We start from the raw sequence: 18280 nt of genomic DNA on the forward strand, positions 1-18280 counted from the left end.
GGCCCATCTAGTCCCGCTCCCTGTATCTCACAGTGGCCCCACCAGATGCCTCTGGCAGCACATAAGACAACTACATACCTGTCTCCTGATTCCCCCCTCCCTGCAGTTGGTATTCAGAGGTACCTTCCTTTTAAGCCTGGAGATTTTACATCCCCATCATGGCTTGTAACCTGCGATGGACTTTTCCTCCAGGAATATGTCCACTCTTCTTTTAAAGGCATCTAGGCCAGATGCCATCACTACATCCTGTGGCAAGGAGTTCTACAGACTAACAGCACGCTGGGTCAAGAAATACTTTCTTTTGTCTGTTTTCACTCTCACAACACTCAATTGGAATGGATGTCCCCTGGCTCTGGTATTGTGTGAGAGGGAAAAGAGCGTCCCTATATCCACTTTATTCATCTTCTGCATAATTTTATAGTGTATTCCCCTTCTTGTGTCAGCAGGTATGTGAGTTCAGCTGGCTGTGACTTGATTTCAGCATTTTGATAAGGAAGCAATCTTTACGGGAATGCATGACACAGTATGCATGTGCACCTGTTGACACGGGGAGTGATTTTACAACTGGAAAACAGAGTTTCTGAATCAGAAAGCACAGTTCAAACCCCATATCTGTGGGGAATTGGTTACAAGCCTCCCACGGATACTGAAAATTGTGGATAATAGTGAACACTATAATATTAACTAGTATGGTTAAAGAGCAAAATCCAGGAATATGTCTTTTCACCTGTATCACCAGAACTGGCCAGCCAAGGGAGCCAGAGACCATGCTATGTATTCTTCAAATAAGTATGGTCTTGGGCCCCCTGTAGTGGCCAGTTTGGGTAAATACTTTGTGAAAATACCTATTTCTATTTTTTCCCTTTTTCTTTTAATCGTTTTCAAAATTTCAGACCATGGATAAGTGAAACTGTGGATACTGGTCCAGCGGATACAGGGGTCCTACTGTATGTCCCGCCTGAGAGAAACAGAGGTCTACCCAACTGTCTGCAGTACTTTTGCAGTAATGTCCACAACGCTGAAAGGGGCCCTATATTTTAGGAAAATTCACATTGACCCATTTGCTGGAAGAACTTGCTTTCTAGCTAGACATTTGCAAACCTAAACATGTAAGTTTAGGTTTACAAGCCATAAGCAGTAAGTTCCATTCAACTGAGCTGGATGGAACTTACTGGTGGGAACGACTTAAGGACTAAACAACAAGAAACGAAGCAGGCATTGGACTGCCTCTCCCTCCCCCTGCCACCGCCACCCCCAGAGTGTGCTTCTGGATGAGGCCTTTACTACCACTGCAAACATCAGTCATGGAAAGATGTATTCTCAGTATAACAATTATGAATGGTATCCTAGGAAGAGGTCTTGCGAATGATAACACCACATGCAAATCTTAGCACAGGTCAGAGTTTTGCCCAACAAATCAAGAATACAGGAAGCTTCTCTGTGTGTCTAGTAGGCTGGCAGCAAATTCACAGCCTTAGGCCCCAATGAAAACAAAAAAACACAACTGTGGCTCTCTCTAAAACCGAAAAAAATCAATGCTTGCATTCATAGACACCTGAAACCACTAGGTGCTTAGATGCAGCCACTGCCCTCAAGCAGCAGATTTTGCAGTGCCAGTGTATTTTTTTCATCTATCCATGGCATGAAATCACATGAATTATAATGTACGCTCATCTCCAAATCATTGCCCGTCTCCATTTCCTCGGTTGTGGCACGGGCGTGAGAGGTTGGACTGTAAGCATCTTTGAAGTGGCATATTTTCTCCCCACTTGTACTCCACAAGGAACTGTCCATGGAATGCTCATGGTGTTGATGATGACGATGAGGCTTGCCAGGTCTCAGAGAATAAGCTGGTGGTGCCAGGAAATGGCTGGGCTCCCCTGAATCTCCAGGCCAGGAGGACAAATGTCAGTAGCAGTGGGGGAAGGGAAAGAACCAGTCTCTGTTTTTACAGGGTGGCCATTGTGTCTGGGTACCCAACTCCAACCCTCTCCGAATGGCACCAGGGCTCACTGGGTTCCTGGGTCTGTCCAGCACGACACATAATATACTTGCTTAGGAGCTGAGACAGGGAACCCACAATGCCTAGCTCACTCCCTCATACATGCATGGTGAAATAATTGTTCCCAATTCCTGTGACAGCACAAGGCCCCACACGAGGACTTCAAGGCCCACCCCAGGCATTGGGCCCCAGATATAATTAGGGGATGGGGAAGAGAATCCTGTGAAAGCCCCTGACAAAGAAGACAACACTTCAAAACATTCCAGAAAAATACTTTTATTGGTTTTGGAAAAGAGGCTAAACGGGTATACTCTCAGCGGAGACAACAGCCTGGTTCAGCTCCAGGAGGACGCCTGTCTTCCGGTCCCTTCGCATCCCCCTGGGGAAGAGGAAGCCTCGGGCCCTGCAAGAGAAAGAGAAAAAAACAACTAAGAGGGTTGCTCGCCCACTGCCGTCAACCGGCTTCAACCCAGGCGTATCCACCCACCGGTGTTCTGGCAACTTCATCGGCAAGTTCTGCCTGCCAGCCCATTCACACACACACACACACCAGCCAAACCCCGACACACACACACCTTCATTCCACCAGCCATTCACGCACACGCCCGGGCTTCCATCCACTGATATCTGCAGAGCTTCTGTCAGCTGGTTTCAGGAGGCTAACGTCCACCGGCTTCATCCGCCAACCTCTGCTGGCCTCCACCTTACAGCCTCAGCCACCTTCCGCAGGCAGATCCCACCAGCTTCTGTCTGCCAACGTCCACCGACTTCTTCCCAGTCCATCATCAACAGCAGCGAGCTTCAAGCCACGCATCGCTGCCACTCGAGCTGTTAACTTGCTAAGCCCTCTTAGCAAGTTCAGAAGTGGCCTTGGGCAGAAGGGCTGGGTCCTCTGCAGCAGCTGCTGCTGCTCTCTCTGCCCGACTGCCCTCCGGCCACTGCCTCCTGCCCTGCCCAGCAGCCCCTTTTATCTGCTAGCAGAGAGGGGGGTCTCTGTGAGGTGACAAAGACCCAGGAGAGAGGGGTTGGTTTCACAAGGCAGCAGCTGCACCCTCGGGATTGGCTGAGTCCTGAAGATGATGTCAACAATCCCTCTGATCATGTGATTTGCTCACAAAAGCTTGCATATTGCTTGATACTGTACTGTATATATTTTTATTTATTTATTTATTTATTTATTCAATTTATATGCCGCCCAAACTACCCAGAGGTCTCTGGGCGGCTTACAATAATTAAAATTCAATACAGCAAAAGATAAAATAATTAAAATACAATTAAAATACAATTAAAATTGCCATCAGACCCACAGCTAATATTATTTCAATTAAAAGCCTTCTGGAACAGGAAGGTTTTGACCTGGCGCCGAAATGTCATCAGCGTCGGCGCCAGACGAATCTCAGTCGGGAGGGCATTCCATAGTCTGGGGGCAGCTGCCGAAAAGGCCCTTTGTCTACAAGCCGTCCCTCTTACCTCCTTAAGGGACGGCTCTTTCAGAAGGGCCCCCTGGCTAGATCTTAACTGCCGGGTAGGTTCATATGGAAGGAGGCGGTCCTTCAGGTATCCAGGGCCCAAGCCGTTTAGGGCTTTATATGTCAAAACAAGCACTTTGAATTGGGCCCGGGCAGCAACTGGTAGCCAATGTAACTTATACAGAATCGGCTTGATATGTTCCGTGGCAGCTGCACCACTCACCAGCCACGCAGCTCGATTCTGGACCAGTTGCAATCGCCGGACCGTCTTCAAAGGCAGCCCCACGTAAAGCGCATTGCAGTAATCTATGCGGGATGTTACCAGTGCATGTGTGACTGTCATGAGACTCCGCTCGTCCAGGTAGGGCCGTAGCTGGTATAATTTCCGCAGCTGAAGGAAGGCGCCCCTGGCCACCGAGTCCACCTGGGCTTCCAGTGTTAGACTGGGGTCCAGGAGCACCCCCAAGCTGCGGACCCTGTCCCTTAGGGGGAGTGTAACCCCATTCAGGGCGGGGAAATGGCCCTCCAGCCTGTCCGGCGAAGCACCCACTAACAGCACTTCCGTCTTGTCTGGATTGAGTTTCAATTTATTAACCCTCATCCAGTCCATTATCAGGTCCAGACACGAGTTCAGCACAGAAACTGCCTCACCTGGATTGGTGGAAAACGAGAGGTAGAGCTGAGTATCGTCAGCATATTGCTGACTCCTCAGCCCAAATCTCCTGATGACCTCTCCCAGCGGTTTCATGTAGATGTTGAACAGCATGGGGGACAGTATTGAGCCCTGAGGAACCCCATGACATAACTGCCATGGGGCAGAGCAACTGTCCCCCAGCACCACCCTCTGGACACGGTCAGCCAGGAAGGAGCGGAACCACTGTAAAACAGTGCCCCCAACTCCCAACCCAGCCAGCCTATCCAGAAGGACACCATGGTCGATGGTGTCGAAAGCCGCTGAGAGGTCCAGGAGTATCAACAGGGTCACACTCCCCCTGTCTCTCTCCCGGCAAAGGTCATCGTACAGGGCGACCAAGGCAGTCTCTGTACCAAAACCCGGCCTGAAACCCGATTGAAATGGATCCAGAAAATCCGTTTCATCCAGCAGCGCCTGGAGTTGCCCGGCCACAACCCGCTCCAACACCTTGCCCAAATAAGGGAGGTTCGCCACTGGTCGGTAGTTGACCACCAGCCTTGGGTCCAGGTTAGGCTTTTTAAGGAGTGGTCGAATTACCGCCTCTTTCAAGGCGGTAGGGACCACTCCCTCTCTCAGAGAGGCATTCACGGCCTCCTGGACCCAGGTGCGAACCCCCCTGGCTGATCTTCCAATTAGCCAGGATGGGCAAGGGTCGAGCGGAGTGGTGGTAGAACGGACAGATCCAAGCACCCTGTCCACATCATCAGGTCTCAACAATTGAAACTCATCCATTAATACTGGACCTAAGCACGGCGCACTGGACACATCCTCTGATTCTGCAGTAACTGTGGAGTCCAACCCACTGCGAATCTGAGCGATTTTTCCCTCAAAATGTATGGCAAACTCATCACAGCGAGCTGATGAGCAGTCCGGGACCTCCACCGGATTTCCCGGTTGAAGAAGATCCCGGACCACCCGAAACAGCTCTGCTGGACGACATTCTGAGGAAGCAATACGGCTGGAGAAATATTGCCGTTTCGCCAGCCGTATTGCCACGAAATAGGCCCGATAATGGGCTCTAAGTCGTGTTCGATCGGACTCCCAGCGGGATTTCCTCCACCTGCGCTCCAGCCGTCTCCCCTCTCGCTTCATCGCCCGCAGTTCAGAAGTATACCAAGGAGCTGTCTGGGCTCGGCGAGCAGGGAGAGGACGCTTAGGCGCAATCGTGTCAACCGCCCGGGTCATCTCCCTATTCCATAGGGTGACCTGAGCTTCGACAGGAGCGCCGACCATATCAGACGGATAATCCCCCAGAGCATTCAGGAATCCATCTGGATCCATTAGTCTCCGAGGGCGGATCATCTTAATAGATCCCCCACCCTTGCAGAGGGAAGAAGACGCTAATAGACTGAACTTGACCAGGAAGTGGTCTGACCATGACAATGGGGTTACGACCAGCCCCTCCACATCCAAACCACCATCTTCCAGTCCCGTTGAGAAAACCAGGTCCAAGGTGTGGCCCTTCTCATGCGTCGGACCGATGACACATTGAGACAGCCCCATGGTTGTCATGGTGGCCATGAAGTCCTGAGCCGCCCCAGTCAAGGCAGCCTCGGCATGGATGTTGAAGTCCCCCAGCACCAACAGCCTGGGAGTCCTCAACATCAGGTCCGAGACTACCTCTGTCAGCTCAGGCAGGGAGACTGTTGGTACGCAGCAGGGTGGGCGGTACACCAACAGAATCCCTAACCTGTCTCGCGAGCCCAACACACAATACAGGCCCTCGAGACCTCCTCTCAAAGGGACAGGAAGCCTGATCAAGGAGATAGAACTCCTATAGACTATAGCAACTCCCCCTCCCCGACCCTCCGAGCGACCCTGGTGCTGGACTGAGTACCCAGGCGGACATAGCTGGGAGAGGGGAACACCACCCTCCTCTCCCACCCAGGTCTCAGTAATGCACGCCAGGTCAGACCCCTCATCCAGAATTACATCATGGATGAGGGCAGTTTTATTTTGTACTGACCTGGCGTTCATCAACAGCACCGTGTGGCTCGAGGGTTTGCTGATATGGTCGCCTGATACCATCTGGTTGGGGGTAGAACTAGAAGAGGGGATAGATGTAAGATATCTAACCTCTCTTCTCCTACGCGGGCATGTCCTACCCCCACCGCCATTCCTTCCCCTACCCAGCACCACCTCAATGGCTGCCCCCTCCAACACCCTCCCCCCTTCCTGTTCCATTAGATCCACTGTGGGTCTCTTCTTCATTGATGGCAATTAATAACAATTTAAAAACATTTAAAACATATATAAAATAAAACTTTTCTAAAGCCCCTTCTCTCCCTCCCAGCCATGTAGCTCATGTTGAGAGGGGGATGAGGCAGCTAGGAGCAGCAGGGCCTGATCCTGCAGGCACAGGGGAAGGTTGAGCCAGCTCCCTTGAGAAAGAGCTGGCATCCAACAGGGGCCCGACCACAGTTCCACTGCCTCTCACCCAGTGGGCTGTGGCCAGCAGATGGTCTCTTGTTCCCTCTGTCAGCAGGCACGCTCGTCCGGTCAGGTCCCAAAGGAAGCTCCGGTTAAAACCTTTCTCTCCCCCTGGGCCAGGTGGCCGGTGTTGGTAGGGGATGAGGCAGCCGGGAGCAGCAGGGCCTGATCCTGCCAGCACAGGGGAAGGTTGAGCCAGCTCCCTTGAGAAAGAGCTGGCATCCAACAGGGGCCCGACCACAGTTCCACTGCCTCTCACCCAGTGGGTTGTGGCCGGCAGATGGTCTCTTGTTCCCACTGTCAGCAGGCACGCTCGTCCGGTCAGGTCCCAAAGGAAGCTCCGGTTAAAACCTTTCTCTCCCCCTGGGCCAGGTGGCTGGTGTTGGTAGGGGATGAGGCAGCCGGGAGCAGCAGGGCCTGATCCTGCCAGCACAGGGGAAGGTTGAGCCAGCTCCCTTGAGAAAGAGCTGGCATCCAACAGGGGCCCGACCACAGTTCCACTGCCTCTCACCCAGTGGGCTGTGGCCGGCAGATGGTCTCTTGTTCCCTCTGTCAGCAGGCACGCTCGTCCGGTCAGGTCCCAAAGGAAGCTCCAGTTAAAACCTTTCTCTCCCCCTGGGCCAGGTGGCCGGTGTTGGTAGGGGATGAGGCAGCCGGGAGCAGCAGGGCCTGATCCTGCCAGCACAGGGGAAGGTTGAGCCAGCTCCCTTGAGAAAGAGCTGGCATCCAACAGGGGCCCGACCACAGTTCCACTGCCTCTCACCCAGTGGGTTGTGGCCGGCAGATGGTCTCTTGTTCCCTCTGTCAGCAGGCACGCTCGTCCGGTCAGGTCCCAAAGGAAGCTCCGGTTAAAACCTTTCTCTCCCCCTGGGCCAGGTGGCTGGTGTTGGTAGGGGATGAGGCAGCCGGGAGCAGCAGGGCCTGATCCTGCCAGCACAGGGGAAGGTTGAGCCAGCTCCCTTGAGAAAGAGCTGGCATCCAACAGGGGCCCGACCACAGTTCCACTGCCTCTCACCCAGTGGGCTGTGGCCGGCAGATGGTCTCTTGTTCCCTCTGTCAGCAGGCACGCTCGTCCGGTCAGGTCCCAAAGGAAGCTCCGGTTAAAACCTTTCTCTCCCCCTGGGCCAGGTGGCCGGTGTTGGTAGGGGATGAGGCAGCCGGGAGCAGCAGGGCCTGATCCTGCCAGCACAGGGGAAGGTTGAGCCAGCTCCCTTGAGAAAGAGCTGGCATCCAACAGGGGCCCGACCACAGTTCCACTGCCTCTCACCCAGTGGGTTGTGGCCGGCAGATGGTCTCTTGTTCCCTCTGTCAGCAGGCACGCTCGTCCGGTCAGGTCCCAAAGGAAGCTCCGGTTAAAATCTTTCTCTCCCCCTGGGCCAGGTGGCTGGTGTTGGTAGGGGATGAGGCAGCCGGGAGCAGCAGGGCCTGATCCTGCCAGCACAGGGGAAGGTTGAGCCAGCTCCCTTGAGAAAGAGCTGGCATCCAACAGGGGCCCGACCACAGTTCCACTGCCTCTCACCCATTAATTTATTAATGGCCCTGTCACCAATCCCTCCGATTGTTAAATCTCCCCATGTTTGCCTTCTCACAGGATTCTAGGCTGGTGCTTCAAAACTTTATCTTCCATCGTTTGCACCATAAAGGACTTTCCTAAGCTCTGAGCGAGGAAAAAAAAATAAAGTAATAAATGAATAAGGATGGGCACAGTCACACAATGCAGCCTTTGACCTTTTTTTTTGTTCTTGTTGTCTCTTTTTGGACATTTTTTCTTTCCCTTGCCATGAAAAAGATATTATAAGGAGCCCGTTGGGAAAAAGCCTAGGTGTTTGAAAAACATACCTATACAGTATTTTAACACCATCCCCGCACTATAAAAGATGAAACTGTGTTTCAAAGATGCTCCCAGCCTTTGGAACTCCCTCCCACTGGAAGGTAGACTTGCCCCACCTTTGCTGTCCTTTCACAAGGCGCCAAAGACCTTCCCATTTAGGCGAGCTTTCAACGTTTTAAAGGCCACCTGCCTGCAACATCAGCTATAATGAAAATACAGGCATGCAAAGCACAGTCACTGGCTGTATTATTGTCCAGACTTATTAATAATTGGCAGTTTTTTCCATACTTTCCAAATTTACTCATGATCTACTAAGAGTCACTAAGAGTAGCATTATGTCGGGATTTAGCTTGTCCACTGGAAGGCTAAAATTGAGGGGAGAACAGGATCACACCTGCAACGCTTCCAGTGGCTCCACATGTTCGTCACCTTTAAAATATTTAGAATTGTCTTTACTTTCCTCCTTGATCAGTTATATTCTATTCTGTTCCCTTTTGTTGTTGTACTTGTTGTTGCCCGTGTATATCATTTAAATTCAAAACTAGCACTGGTGCTCATCCTTGCATGATTTAAGAGCCCTGAAATCTCTCCTGCTTCCCGCTGTGTCTTCCTTCTCATTGACTGAAGCATACCTGTTCTTGGCTCATCCTCCCGTGGACCCATCCAGTGACCCAGTCTTCCTCTCCACTCAGCTATTGTGATTCTTCATCCCTCCTTCCGGATTTCAAACAATTACCCTTTCTTTTTCTCTCTTTCTTTTCTCTCCCACCGCACTTTTCCCCCTTGCAGGTCTATCCTAGGGCTAATTCAGATTTTCAATCTGTTCGTTCCTCTCCCACCAGGCTACAAGGTGTTTTTTCTCTCTCTCAACATTTGGAAGAGTTCTGTTGTAGTCATGTCCAGGATGATGGTTTCTACTCACCTGACTGGAAACCAGGGGACTGACTGGAAACCAAGCCCTATGAGGAAATGCAGAAAGAGCTGCAAATGTTTAGCCTTGATAAAAAGGGGACTGAGGGCAGATATGATAGCACTTTTCAAATACTGGAAAGGCAGTCGTATTGAGGAGGGGCAGGATCTGTTCTCACTCACCCCAGACTGCAGGACACATGATAATGGGCCCAAATTACAGGAAGCTGGATTTAGACTGAAGATAGAGAAAAACATCTTAACTGTTAGAGCAGCATGACATTGGAACCAGTGACCTTGGCAGGTGGTGAGTGCACCCACGTTGGAGGCATTCAAGAGAAAATTGGTCAACCGTGTGTCAGATGTGCTTGGACTGGGATTACAGCACTGAGCAGGGGGTTGGACCCCATGGCTTTCTACGCTCCCTCCATCTCAATTATTTTATGATACTTTGATTCTATGAATTCCACATCCACATGTATCACATTTTGCAATGACAGGAAGTACAACATGATTAATGTTTTATTCCAGATGTGTTAACACTGAATATGCTTATATTATTGATATTATATTGGGAAGCTTTGGGAATTTCAGCTCCTTAAGAACATAAGAACGTATAAGAAGAGCCCTGCTGGAACACGCCAAGGGCCCATCTAGTCCCGCTCCCTGTATCTCACAGTGGCCCCACCAGATGCCTCTGGCAGCACATAAGACAACTACATACCTGTCTCCTGATTCCCCCCCTCCCTGCAGTTGGTATTCAGAGGTACCTTCCTTTTAAGCCTGGAGATTATACATCCCCATCATGGCTTGTAACCTGCGATGGACTTTTCCTCCAGGAATATGTCCACTCTTCTTTTAAAGGCATCTAGGCCAGATGCCATCACTACATCCTCTGGCAAGGTGTTCTACAGACTAACAGCACGCTGGGTCAAGAAATACTTTCTTTTGTCTGTTTTCACTCTCCCAACACTCAATTGGAATGGATGTCCCCTGGCTCTGGTATTGTGTGAGAGGGAAAAGAGCTTCCCTCTATCCACTTTATTCATCTTCTGCATAATTTTATAGTGTATTCCCCTTCTTGTGTCAGCAGGTGTGTGAGTTCAGCTGGCTGTGACTTGATTTCAGCATTTTGATAAGGAAGCAATCTTTACGGGAATGCATGACACACTATGTATGTTCACCTGCTGACACGGGGAGTGATTTTAGAACTGGAAAACAGAGTTTCTGAATCAGAAAGCACAGTTCAAACCCCATATCTGTGGGGAATTGGTTACAAGCCTCCCACGGATGCTGAAAACTGTGGATAATAGTGAACACTATAATATTAACTAGTATGGTTAAAGAGGAATATGTCTTTTCACCTGTATCACCAGAACTGGCCAACCAAGGGAGCCGGAGACCATGCTATGTATTCTTTAACAAGTATGGTCTCGGGCTCCCTGTAGTGGCCAGTTTTGGTAAATACATTGTGAAAATACCTATTTCTATTTTTTTCCCTTTTCTTTTAATCGTTTTCAAAATTTCAGACCACGGTTAAGTGAAACTGTGGATACTGGTCCAGCGGATACAGGGGTCCTACTGTATGTCCAGCCTGAGAGAAACAGAGGTCTACCCAACTGTCTGCAGTACTTTTGCAATAATGTCCTCAACGCTGAAAGGGAGACAGAAAGGAAGCACTTTCTTTTTAAAGACATTTTAATTGGAATCCTATTGGCACTTGCATAAGATATGAGTAACCTGCCATGGCTACCTGCAGCTGATTGATGAAGTGCTGGGGTACATCCTGGTTGCACAAATAGGCACATGGCCAGGCACATGACCAGGCACATGACCTCTGGGTAGTGTGGGCGGCATATAAATTGAATAAATAAATTGAATAAATAAATGTGACCCAGACACTCCTTGGCACCTTTCAATTAGCCAGGGCACGTTACTCAAACCTTACACAAACACCAGTATGCAAGCAGCTACGTAGAATAGGTGCCTGGCATCCATAACCAAAGGCCACCCAAGGCCACTGATGGCACCAGCAATGGGAGCAACTTAGTTCAGAGGCAGCAGCAAGTTTGGCATGCGGGAAGTTGCAGGTACAGTCCCTCACAGCCACGCTTCAAAAGGTGCTGGAAAAAGGACTTTACAGGAACAAATAACCCCACTAAAAACAGTAAACAAAAGCAACACTAAAAACGCGTTCAATCAGGCAGAACAGTCCATTCAAAATCCTAACCCAGGCAGCCAGTCCATAAGGGAAAGCTCGCCTAAATGGGAAGGTCTTTGGCGCCTTGTGAAAGGACAGCAAAGGTGGGGCAAGTCTACTTTCTAGTGGGAGGGAGTTCCAAAGGCTGGGAGCATCTTTGAAACACAGTTTCATCTTTTATAGTGTGGGGATGGTGTTAAAATACTGTATAGGTATGTGTTTCAAACACTTAGGCTTTTTCCTTTATTTATTTTTTCTTGCTCAGAGCTTAGGAAAGTCCTTTAAGGTGCAAACGATGGAAGATAAAGTTTAGGAGCACCAGCCTGGAATCCTGTGAGAAGGCAAACATGGGGAGATTTAACAATCGGAGGGATTGGTGTATATACTTACAATGACAATAAATTATTATTATTATTACTATTACTATTACTATTACTATTACTATTACTATTACTATTATTATTATTATTATTATTATTATTATTATTATTATTATTATTGGTGACAGGGACATTAATAAATTTAAAAAATATACAGTACAGTATCAAGCAATATGCAAGCTTTTGTGAGCGAATCACATGATCAGAGGGATTGTTGACATCATCTTCAGGACTCAGCCAATCCCGAGGGTGCAGCTGCTGCCTTGTGAAACCAACCCCTCTCTCCTGGGTCTTTGTCACCTCACAGAGACCCCCCTCTCTGCTAGCAGATAAAAGGGGCTGCTGGGCAGGGCAGGAGGCAGTGGCCGGAGGGCAGTCGGGCAGAGAGAGCAGCAGCAGCTGCTGCAGAGGACCCAGCCCTTCTGCCCAAGGCCACTTCTGAACTTGCTAAGAGGGCTTAGCAAGTTAACAGCTCAAGGCTGGCAGCGATGCGTGGCTTGAAGCTCGCTGCTGTTGATGATGGACTGGGAAGAAGTCGGTGGACGTTGGCAGACAGAAGCTGGTGGGATCTGCCTGCGGAAGGTGGCTGAGGCTGTAAGGTGGAGGCCAGCAGAGGTTGGCGGATGAAGCCGGTGGACGTTGGCCTCCTGAAACCAGCTGACAGAAGCTCTGCAGATATCAGTGGATGGAAGCCCGGGCGTGTGCATGAATGGCTGGTGGAATGAAGGTGTGTGTGTGTCGGGGGTTGGCTGGTGTGTGTGTGTGTGTGTGAATGGGCTGGCAGGCAGAACTTGCCGATGAAGTTGCCAGAACACCGGTGGGTGGATACGCCTGGCTTGAAGCCGGTTGACGGCAGTGGGCGAGCAACCCTCTTAGTTGTTTTTTTCTCTTTCTCTTGCAGGGCCCGAGGCTTCCTCTTCCCCAGGGGGATGCGAAGGGACCGGAAGGCAGGCGTCCTGCTGGAGCTGAACCAGGCTGTTGTCTCCGCTGAGAATATACCCGTTTAGCCTCTTTTCCAAAACCAATAAAAGTATTTTTCTGGAATGTTTTGAAGTGTTGTCTTCTTTGTCAGGGGCTTTCACAGGATTCTCTTCCCCATCCCCTAATTATATCTGGGGCCCAATGCCTGGGGTGGGCCTTGATGAAGTCCTGGTGTGGGGCCTTGTGCTGTCACAGGAATTGGGAACATATTATTTCGCCATGCATGTATGAGGGAGTGAGCTAGGCATGGTGGGTTCCCTGTCTGAGCTCCTAAGCAACCATATTATGTGTTGTCTTGGACAGACACAGGAAGCCAGTGAGCCCTGGTGCCATTTGGAGAGGATTGGAATTGGGTACCCAAACACTATGGCCACCCCGCAACAATAAACGAGACTTACTCCTTCCCTTCCACCACGGCTCCTGACATTTGTCTGCCTGGCCTGGAGATTCAGGGGAGCCCAGCCATTTCCTGCCACATCAACTCATTCTCTGAGACCTGGCAAGCCTCTTCTTCAACATCAACACCATGAGCATTCCATGGACAACTCCTTGCAGAGTACAAGTACGGAGAAAATTTGCCAAAGAAGCTTACAGTCCACCCTCTCACTCCAGTACCACAACCGAGGAAATGGAGATGGTCAATGATTTGGAGATGAGCATATGTTAAAATTCATGAGGATCCATGCCATGGATAGATGGCAAAAATACACTGGCACTGCAAAATCTGCTGCTTGAGGGCAGTGGCTGCTTCTAAACGTTGCTGTCCAAGAAGCGACTTGTCCAAACTCTGGGATTAAATTTCACTTCATACATCTGAAGGCTCTGGGTTGCTGTCTATGGTATTTCCAGCACAATCAGCAAAGGCAGGCCAATGAGCCTCCCCAAATGTGTCATGATTCATTCACTTTTGGATGAGCCAGTCAGGTATGTGAGGAATCAGATGGTCTGTCATGCTGGCAATTCAAGAGAAAGGAGCTCTGTTCATATTGTTCCTCTCAGAAGAGATACTTGAGAGCCGAAACTTGCTTTGGCACAAGTGTTGCATTGTCTAAAATATAAACAAACATACATGCACAATTACTAAAGGGGTAATCAAGCCCGTTGTAAGGCTGCAAGAGTTAACCTATAAAACAGTCCTATTGTCAGTTAAGGAAGCAATGAGATTTAGGAAAAAAATTTTAAGGAACTGAAGATGGAGGAAGAGGAGCAGCTTGGAAGGGGAAAAGCCACCACTGCCATTGCTGCCACCACCCCCAGCACCACCACCCTCATCCATGAGCCTTGGTTGCCTCAATCCCATTAGCGAGGAGGACGTGGCTGTTCCTCCACCACAAAGTCTCACCCACCACATGGAAGACTGTTAATTGGAACCTCCTGTCTCAAGTTGATGACCATTGCTGCTAGCTTTATCCTAGCAAATTCCACAATAAACAAGGGGCTACCTGAAGAAACCCCTCCTTTTATCAGTTCTGACTCTGGCCCTCACCATTTTAATTTAATTGTGCCATTGAATTCTTTCAAAATACAATTTTGGATGCCAGAGAAAATCACTATGTCAAGTTGCATTCCCCCAGAAGAGCCTTGCACTGCAGTGGTTAAATTGCAGTACTGCAATGAAGACTCTGCTCACATCCTGAGTTCAATCCCTATGGGCTCAGGTAGCCGGCTCAAGGCTGACTCAGCCTTCCATCCTTCTGAGGTAGTTAAACTGAATTCCCAGCTCACTGGGATGGGGGGAGCAATGTGCAGCCTGCACAATTAAATTGTAAACTGTCGAGAGAGTGCTTTAAGTACTATGGGGCGGTATATAAACAAAGCTTTATGCTTTGCGCTGCTCTGCACTTTGCTTTCTAGAGGATGAGATGAACAGGAGGACAAAAGCCATGCTGGATCAGAGCAAGGGCCTATCAAGTTGGGTTTCCTCTCCACAGAATGTTTATAGCAAGCCCAAAGCAAGACATGAACACAACAACACCTTTCCTTTCATGTTTCCTAGCAGCTAGTAATTGACAGTCATTCCACACCTGACACGATAGATAATACATAGCCAACAAATCTAGAAGGCACTGATAACCTTATACTGTACTCCATAAATTTCTCTAACCTGTCCCAAGTAGATAACCATTGTTAGCAAATCCCACAATTAACACGGGGCTATCTGAAGAAATACCTCCTTTTGTCAGTTCTGACTCTTCTGCTTTTTAGCTTCAATGAGTTACCCTGAGTTCTAGGTTTTTTTTGAGAACAGGAGAAACACAATGTCTCCTTTCTCCATGCCATGCATATTTTTCACTGCTACCATATTCCTTTTCCATACCTCCTCCAGCTCTTATAATACTGTTGTTCTGGTGCATGGACCAGAATGGTACATCACATTTCACATGTGGAGGTCATTTAGAGCAGTAATAGTGATAATAATTACATACCATCAAATCAATTCTGAGTTAGAGCAGGTTTTTCTTGGGTTTCTAACTATAGAGTATTCAGAAGGTGTTTACCATGGAAACATGCAAGGTGTGAGTGGAGCACCTTACACCACAACTTTGGTATTCTTGCCCATGATCAGAAATGTAATTAAGACCTACCTCATGCTCAGCATGTTTTCATAGCCTTTCCACAGGGCTACAAGCATTAAACATAAAGGAATTATGATGCTGGCACATTTTTTGATCCTTCTACTAAAGGGATCCCTTTTCCAAAAGACTGCATCTCCCTCCATGAGCCTGCCTGGGCATTAAGATCATTGGGAGAGGACTTTCTCTTAGCCCCACCACCCTCCCAAGAATGCTTGGTAGAGATATGGGAGAGGGGCTTCTCTGTTGTTGCCTCTAGACTCTGGAACTCCCTCCCACAGGAAGCCAGACTGGGCCCATCTTTGCTGTCCTTCCGCAGGCAGGCAAAGACCTTTCTCTCCAGGCAGCCTTTTCACCACAGCCACGCAGTGGCATTTTCGTATTGCTGGACCCCCACAATCCCTGACCAATCACTACCCAAATCTGACTCCATTGGCATATGAAGTGAGGTGTGTTTGCCCAAATGGGCATCGCAGGAACAGTGCACTGCACTAACACTTCCTTAAATTTGAATTGCCTTTGTGATTTTAATGCCCATTCTCCCATTTCAGAAAAATCTTTTCTGGAGTTCTTTCCTGTTCTTTCTGTTTTTTCCCTTCATCATCCTAAATAATTCAGCTTCATCCACAAATGGGGGCTACCTCACATGTCACCCCAACTCCAGATTCTTTATGAATGCGTTACAAAACATCCAGCCCATTACAGATCCTGTAATGTCACTGTTTAGATTCCTCAGGGCAAGAATTGTTCACTAATACCTGCACTCTGCTTCTTCTTCTCAAACCAAATACTGCAAATTTCTATAAAAGGACCCCACCTCCTCTTATTCTATGGATGCTATGCATTTTTTTTCAGAGACCTTGATGTGGTTATTTTTTAATTTAAAATAATTCCTTTCCAAGTTTTGAGAGTCTAAAGTTTGTTTGTTTGTTTGTTTGTTTGTTTGTTTGTTTGTTTAGGCAGGCAGGCAGGCAGGCAGGCAGTGTTGCTATGATGGTATGATGGTAAGGAAGGGGTGTGGACACATGAAGCTTTCTCAAAAATCATGAAGGAGTTTCAGTGTCAAAAGGAGTCATGGTGCTAGCAGTGGCAGGAGTTCTGCAGTGGAAAGTTACATTCTGTCTGTGGTGAAGATGACTCTAGCCTTTGTCACCTAGAATGATTATATGGGTGAGGGTGTGTGGAGGGTTTGCAGCTGGACACTGTGCCTTCTGCAAGACACTGACTGACATACACCCTTCCATGTCTAGATAGTTATAGTATTTGTATTCAGAGATGCCTCTTCTTAGATGTCTACTACGACATACATAATGAATCATTGCAAAAATAAAATGTGCTTCTTGCTTCAGAACAATTGTTTTTACTTATGTGCAAATTAAAAAATGTTAATTAAAACACACACAATTAATCAGTTATAATCTCTTTCTCTCCCTGGCTGAAATCATGTTGATTAGCTAAGCAGGGTGCAGCTCAACTTTATGCCTATGGTAGCTACAATTGCACCACAGCTCAGATGCAATCCATGAAGCACTTCTGCCAGAGCATTGTATAAGTGGTCAAAACAGAAAGTGTGTGGCCAACAGGGTAAGAGCCTTGCACAGTCCTTATTGCCAGTTACAACAATGCAACTTTATGTTACTCCTTGGCAAACTGGATTCTGGCTGCTATATTTTTGGAAAGCCCACACTGGAGGAACAGTGGATATTTATCTATCCTATTGCATCATCCTCAGATAGCACTGTATCCAGGTGACTCTGAGTAGAGCCAGCAGGTTTATTTTTTCCTGTTGAGATCTTGTTTTGCCTCCTAAACTTGGGCTTCTTCCATCCCAGCTGATTGACCGTTCTTTGTTTCACTTTCAGTGGGTTGGTGACATGATTAGCATGCAGAACTTGGAAAAGTAACTTTCCTGGATTACATTCTCAGAAATTACCCAGCCAGAAATACAAAAACACATTTTTTTTTCCAAGCTCCACTGGGACACCCATGTAAATACATCTCACTGCCTGCTCATTTTGCATCAAATAAATTTTAACTCCAAAGCCATTTCTTTATATTCAGCATGCAATGAATATTAGGAAAAACCTTTAAATGTTAGACCAGTATGACAATGGAACCAATTACCTCGGGAGGTGGTGAGCTCTCCCACGCTGGAGGCATTGAAGAGAAAATTGGATGGTCATTTGTCAGACCTGCTTTCATTTGGATTCTTGCATTGAACAAGAGGTTGGATTCGATGGCCTTACAGGCCCCCTCCAAATCAATTTTACTGTGATACTGTGAATATCTCCATATGCTTCTGGGAATGCAAAGTTACATCTACTCATGTAAAAAGGTCACACGTGAGCCAGAAGCTCCTTGCCTTCAGCAATAGCCACATTTGCCATACAGTGGCATTGTCCACAGCAAGCTTTTAGTACCAAAATTTTGCAGAACTTGTTTTTGAAAAGCAAAAACTAATGTTGTACTGAATGCAGACAGGATGCTTCCAAGCTCCTACAGTTGCTCTACAACAGGGGTCTCAAACTCAATTTACCTGGGGGCCGCTGGAGGCAGAGTCTGGGTGAGGCTGGGCCGCATCAGATTTTCCATCAAGTGGAGCAAGAGCCCATGGAAGCCGCCCAGGAGTTTCCTTAGCCTGGCTGGGGCTCCAAGGAGGAGGAGGAGGAAGCACCACTGGGTGCTGCGGTGGCCGCTAGCCGAGCTGGTGCTGGGGGTGCCAAGAGAGAAAGAGAGCCAGAGAGCCGCTTCCCTCACTCGCGCCTCACTCGCCGGCTCTCCCCCAAAACAGCATCTCTTGCACCCTCCATC

At 48.5% G+C, this 18280-nt stretch overlaps 1 long non-coding RNA gene across 2 annotated transcripts; it reads right to left on the reverse strand.

Annotated features, from left to right (window-relative positions):
• Window positions 1-2262: 2262 nt before the first annotated feature.
• On the reverse strand, window positions 2263-17675 carry LOC140704326 (uncharacterized). Of its 2 annotated transcripts, XR_013540291.1 has the most exons (3): window positions 17594-17675; window positions 13295-13944; window positions 2263-2405 (listed from the first exon to the last, which is right to left on the reverse strand). It is a non-coding gene; the product is annotated as an uncharacterized LOC140704326 (long non-coding RNA). The 2 variants fall into 2 exon arrangements; XR_013540290.1 differs by lacking the exons at window positions 13295-13944; window positions 17594-17675 and adding an exon at window positions 2578-3092.
• Window positions 17676-18280: the final 605 nt, after the last annotated feature.

The sequence above is a fragment of the Pogona vitticeps genome, chromosome 1 (genome assembly GCF_051106095.1).
Source record: "Pogona vitticeps strain Pit_001003342236 chromosome 1, PviZW2.1, whole genome shotgun sequence".
Classification (NCBI taxonomy): domain Eukaryota; kingdom Metazoa; phylum Chordata; class Lepidosauria; order Squamata; family Agamidae; genus Pogona; species Pogona vitticeps.